We start from the raw sequence: 6,603 nt of genomic DNA on the forward strand, positions 1-6,603 counted from the left end.
AATCTATAAATAAATTGGGGGGTAAAATGGCCAAATTTGAAGAGTATCTTCTTGAGTCTTCTTGTCAGGGGAGGTTAAGAGTGATGGGGGAGAGTTGGTCTATGAGGTGCATCTTGCTCCCCGCACACTTAAAGCACCCCCGAAGGCCAGAAAAGTTCAACGACACCCCTTCAGATCAAGTTGCTAGTCCACATTGTTTGATGACGTCCTGGGCCCTTCAGAAGGTTAATTTCAGGCCCTGAACCTCCAAGTATCAGCCACAGCTGTCCTGGGGGGTCGTGGGGGGAAGTGGCATGAAAAAAAACCACCCCTACAAACAAACATGATTTCAGAAGTGGGATGGAAGCAGAGATATGCAAAACTTATAACAATATGTCGGAACTGGAGGAATCTGTCTGATTTCCTTGTTTTGCCCAACTCGAGTTCTGGAGCTGCCAAGTTTCAGCTTTTTCTGGGAATGAATTTCCACTCTACATTTTATGTTCTTACAATAAGCAGGGAGGAAGGAAGGAAGGAAAGAAAGAAAACACACTTTAATCCTCGTGCATGCTATTAAAAACAGCCTTTCTAATCTGTTTCTAATTCAAAAGACTTTCACTTCCTAGATCATCTACAAAGAATTGCTCATGAGAAGTTCCTCCTTGAGGCAAAACTCTCACTGGCATTTTTATATCCTTCGAGTGTCAAGAAATATCTAACCATTCTTTGGGGCTTTCAAGATTACCTGGTGATTCTCCAGCCTTTTATCTACTGCCTTGATTTTACGAGCCCACCATTGTCTGGCCTTTACTTACCAGTGTTTTTCAAACTTGGCAACTTTAAGAGGGGTGGACTTCAACTCCCAGAATTCCCCAGCCAGCATGGCTGGCTGGGGAATTCTGGGAGTTGAAGTCCACCCCTCTTAAAGTTGCCAAGCTTGAGAAACACTGACTTAAATGTATTGTTGTCACCATTCATGTCTTATTGTGATTGCCATCCTAAACTGCTCTCAAATTTCATTACTGTATGGCACACAAAGCAGAAAAAAAAATCTCAAATAAGCAAAGAAATGCAATTGCTTGCACACCGATCAGAGAATAATCCCATCCTTGTTCACACGTACTTAATGCAATGTGTCTTTCACGAAGGTGGACCACACCAAAAAGCTCTTCAGCCAAGGTCATTTTCTGGATTAATCTGCAAATTCACCATTCCTGGACTCCGTTTGTGTCGGCCTCATTTTTCCACTTCCATCCCCAGAGACATAAGCCATCTACCATCCCTGCTTGCGCAACCTCATCGCTTATTGCAAGAATAAGCAAGTAAGAGAAAGATCAGACATTTTATTACCCTACAAATGCTAACCAACGATTATGTCAAGATCCCCAAGAAACCATATTTGTCATGCCTGATGACAGATGAAATAATGACATCCGAGTCGTGGCCAAAACCGGTTTCACAACTGGTATGACCAAGATAATACGCACCCATCCTTTCTTCCTGGTTCAGATGCTTTTTGCTTGTTTATTTGTAAAGGCTGGTTCATCGCTCTAAAAGAACTGCAAAATGGATCTGAAGCTTCAGAAGCCGTATTGGTGCCATCACATGTGCTAAGCGAGGGGGACTTCCTTTCGCTGGCCCTTCTGCAGTCATAGAATCACAGAGTCCTAAAGTTGGAAGGAGCCGGGAGGTCTTCCAGTCCGACCCCCTGCTCAGGGCAGGGATCTTCAGACCATCCCAGACAAAGGGGTGTTCAAACTTGATTTGAAAACCTCCAGAGATGGACCCTCCATGACTCCAGGAAGCAGGCTGTTCCACTGCTTCGTGGCTCGCACGGTTGGGAAATCCGAGTTATGGAAGCTCTCCGTAAAGCTTCCACCTTTTGGTTCTTGTCCTGCCCTTGAGAGCTCTGGAGAATAAATCCTGGGATTGGAAGATGGGATTGGTCTCCCTTCAGCCTTCCCTTCTTTACGCAAAACATTTTAACCATTCTGGGTAAGATTCAGCCTCCAAGGGTCACCATCTTTTGTCGGACCTCTCTGCAACCTTTCCAGTTCTTCAACATCCTTCTTGGATTGTGGCAAGTCCAACTGGGCACCGTCTCCTGAAGGGGGCCATCATTCCAAATTCCCAACTTTTCATCTCTGGGACTAGGAGGCAAAAAGGCACCTTTGTGGTTTAGTCTGATTTTCTGAGGGTGCTTCCAAGGTAATCTTGCTGTCCACGCCCATCTTCAGGTTGAAAGGTTTAAGGAAAACAGCAACGTATCAACCAGAACCACAGAAGTGACAGGAAAAAGGATGTCCCATTCCAGCAACAGGTGAGAAATCAAACCGCCAACATAAATAATTCTGCTTTGGAAGCCAAATCATTCCTCACATTCCAAAAACACACTGTCTTCCTTTGATTTCCCCCCGAAGCAATTCTGAATGCAACACAGTTGATAATTTTGGCTCCTATTTCTTTGGAGAAACAACAAGGCTTTAGTGGGAAATTCGTAAGCCTGGGTTAGCGATCTGCAGCCCACATACTGTATCACCTTCTGGGAAAAGCAAACAGTAAGTCTGGATTTTCTGTGCAAAGAAAATAACCCAGATGAACCCCATATTTCCTTTTCAGGCTGCTATAATCTGTTTTCCGTACAGGCGGTACACAGAAAAAGCATTCAGTCGGATTCTTCTCCAGCAGGAATGTTTGTAACTGAAGAGTACACAAGTATTTCGTAGCTACAAATATCTCAGAAATAAAAGCTGCAGGTCAAATTCCAAAAGGACTTTCTCAAACTTTACCTAACAGGGCATGGCACACAGTGAGGACCCCCTTTTAGATTTCTGATGAGCTTTTCATTCCCATTTTCACCCGTGGAGTGTTTCTAAGAGGTAGCAAAGGGAGCCTCGTCTAAGTTTCAGGAGCGGTTGAATCTGTCAAGGTGTGTTATTTTGCCAATCTTAAATTTTGCTCCCCCTCTTTTCGCTATGGGCTGCAGACTGGAAAAAACATGTTGCCTAAAAGTTTGTATCTAATTTTGTATGAGCTTCTCCCACGGCCCAGAGTCTTGGTCCATATTTTTGCCTATTGTGCATATTCCTTGCAACTGTATATCTAACTGAAGTTTGTATACACTTTTCGTATATCTGAGGGAAGTCTGTATGCCAGTTTTTGTACCTATTCTTTTCTCTACTTTGCAAATTGCAACATTCAGAGCAAATGGACCATTTCAGAGGACAACTGCTTTTTACCATTGGCACTTCCATCTTGCCTGAACATAAGAACATATGTAAGAACATAAGCAGTGCCCCGTTGGATCAGCCCCTTGGCCCATCTAGTCCTGCAGTCTGTTCTCACAGTGGCCCCCAACTGCCCAAGGAAGCCCATGAGATGGCCTTCAGAGCAGCAGGTGGCCTTCAGAGGCAGTCCCACCGCCTTCAAGGCTAGGAACCATTCATCCCCAGGACCTTCTGGATTTAATTTCAACTAGTCTTCTTCATCAGGTTGATTATCAAACTCAGACAGTGTCCAAGAACACCAATTTAAGTCTTCCTTAGAGCTGGATGGTGAGGAAGAACAAAGCTTGGATGACCTCCTCCAGAAGTATCACAGAGATACTGAACAACATGGGAGTCATGATGGAACCCTGTTGGTCACCAAACGTCAATGGACTATGTTTCAAGCTGTTGTTTACCACACCTGCTTTTTGGACTTGGCTGGACGGAAAGACCCAGAGCTTCTGCACGGCAGTGCCCCCCGAAGTCCCACCTTTTAAGCAGTTCAGAAGGACAGTAAGACTGAAGGTATCAAAAACCACAGAGTAGTCGAAGAAGGCTACACTCTCCCATCTAGTTTCTAACACAGGTTGTCCAGTAAGGCATCCAAAGCAATTTCGGGACCATAAGATGGAAGCTATACCACAACACACAAAAACGGCGTTGCACCCTGAACCTACAAGTACATACAAGCTGTTTTCATTCAACCCTTCACACATGTTGTAAGCTAGAAAGCTGGGCAATTTTAGCTCAGAAGCACAGACAAGTAGATGAGAGCTGTTCTGTTACTGTCCATACGTCGGGTATAGAAACTGCCAATCTCATGCTTCAATAAATGCAAATTATTTCAATGACATTTACCTCTATTAACAGGGTCATTTTCCCAAACGTCTGACAGCTATGGATTCCCTTACTTACAAATAAATAAACAAATCTGAAAGCACATTTTACCCCTAAGTAAGTTCCCGTTGCTAGTCCCAGCTCCTGCCCACCTAGCAGTTTGAAAACATGCCAATGTGAGCAGATTAATAGGCACCGCTTCGGCGGGCAGGTAACGGCGTTCCGTGTAGTCATGCCGGCCACATGACCACAGAGGAAGCGTCTTCGGACGAACACCGGCTCTTCGGCTTCGAAACAGAGATGAGCACCGCCCCCTAGAGTCGGACACGACTGGACTTAATTTCAAGGGAAACCTTTACCTTTACTTTAAGTTCATGAGAAATGCCCCCACAGCAAATAAAGAACTTAGCTAGCCTGTCTGAGGGTCTGAAAAGATGACTTTTTTTTTTTTTAGAATTTTTATCCTGCCTTTATTATTTTTATAAATAACTCAAGGCGGGGAACATACCTAAATACTCCTTCCTCCTCCTATTTCCCCCGCAACAGCAACCATGTGAGGTGGGTTGGGCTGAGAGAGAGGGACTGGCCCAAGGTCCCCCAGCCGGCTTTCATGCCCAAGGCGGGACTTGAACTCTCCTACCACACCTGACTGACTCTTGGGCTGAGAGAGAGGGACTGGCCCAAAGTCACCCAGCCGGCTTTCATGCCTAAAACGGGACTAGAACTCTCCTACCACGCCTGATTGGCTCTTGGGCTGAGAGAGAGGGACTGGCCCAAGGTTACCCAGCCAGCTTTCAGGCCTAAGGTGGGACTAGAACTCTCCTACCACGCCTGATTGGCTCTTGGGCTGAGAGAGAGGGACTGGCCCAAGGTCACCCAGCTGGCTTTCATGCCTGAGGCGGGACTAGAACTCTTCTACCACGCCTGATTGGCTCTTGGGCTGAGAGAGAGGGACTGGCCCAAGGTCACCCAGCAGGCTTTCATGCCTAAAATGGGACTAGAACTCTCCTACCACACCTGATTGGCTCTTGGGCTGAGAGAGAGGGACTGGCCCAAGGTCACCCAGCAGGCTTTCATGCCTAAAATGGGACTAGAACTCTTCTACCACGCCTGATTGGCTCTTGGGCTGAGAGAGAGGGACTGGCCCAAAGTCACCCAGCCGGCTTTCATGCCTAAAATGGGACTAGAACTCTCCTACCACGCCTGATTGGCTCTTGGGCTGAGAGAGAGGGACTGGCCCAAGGTTACCCAGCCAGCTTTCAGGCCTAAGGTGGGACTAGAACTCTCCTACCACGCCTGATTGGCTCTTGGGCTGAGAGAGAGGGACTGGCCCAAGGTCACCCAGCTGGCTTTCATGCCTGAGGCGGGACTAGAACTCTTCTACCACGCCTGATTGGCTCTTGGGCTGAGAGAGAGGGACTGGCCCAAGGTCACCCAGCAGGCTTTCAGGCCTAAGGTGGGACTAGAACTCACAGTCTCCTGGTTTAAACTTCTGCTTTATAAAAACTGACATTTTGGAAGCGGCAGGGAGAGAAAAAAACCCTAAATGCTGGTCTGTGAGAGTGTGTGTTTCATATCCCTGAACCAGATTCAGGGAGGGAATATTTCCAAGGAAAAGCTAAGCCATATTATTGTTCATCTCTCATCAGTCTTCCCAATGCACACAGTGATTAAGTAATTAGAGCATCAACATCGAGAGGGGAAAATGAGTCAGCAACCTAGTTTGAACTCCAAGATACCAATGTTTTAATTTCCTTGGCCATATATATTTTTCCTATTTTAATAGGAGGCCTATGGCCCAAAACTGAAATAGCAGCAACAAGAAACACCAACTCCTGTTAAGGAAAGAGGATGAAAATCAGGAAATGAACTCAAAAGAAGGCTTAGAACAGTCTTTCTCAGCTGGACATCTCCAAATTTGCTAGTCCATTCTCCCACCAAAACCCAGCCCTCCTGGCTAATGCCTGTTGTGGAAAAGATCTTGGTTTCTAGAGATCACAGTCTAGAAGCACCAGAACAGAGTAAGGGGCTTTGTAAAATAGAACGTAGAAACTATGGGGAAGACTGTATTCGTGCCCTGGAGACCAGACTGGTCTAGGAATGGAGATTCTAGCTAGAGCAGGTCACTCAGAGATCTTTGAGAGATCCTAGTCCTAAACCATTTAGGATGTTGGACAGTTTATTGCAGAGTTTCTCAACCTTAGCAACTTTAAGATGTCTGGACCTCAACTCCCAGAATTCCCCAACCAGCATGCTAGCTGGGGAATTCTGGGAGTTGAAGTCCACGTGTCTTAAAGTTGCCAAGGTTGAGAAACTCTGGTTTACTGTTTAGACCCAGCTGGATTCCAGGGATATCACAGATCCTTCTGACTCTGAGATGGTCCGTTCTGAACTATGCATGGGAAGTTTTGAGCAGTCCAAACTTGATCCTACTTTGGAACAGACCCCTCACAAGAGTCGGATCTCAAAACATGCCCAGAACAACTGGAATAGCCTCACTGAGATTGCAAGTTTCCATTTT

This window comes from Candoia aspera, chromosome 4 (assembly GCF_035149785.1).
Source record: "Candoia aspera isolate rCanAsp1 chromosome 4, rCanAsp1.hap2, whole genome shotgun sequence".
Taxonomy (NCBI): Eukaryota; Metazoa; Chordata; class Lepidosauria; order Squamata; family Boidae; genus Candoia; species Candoia aspera.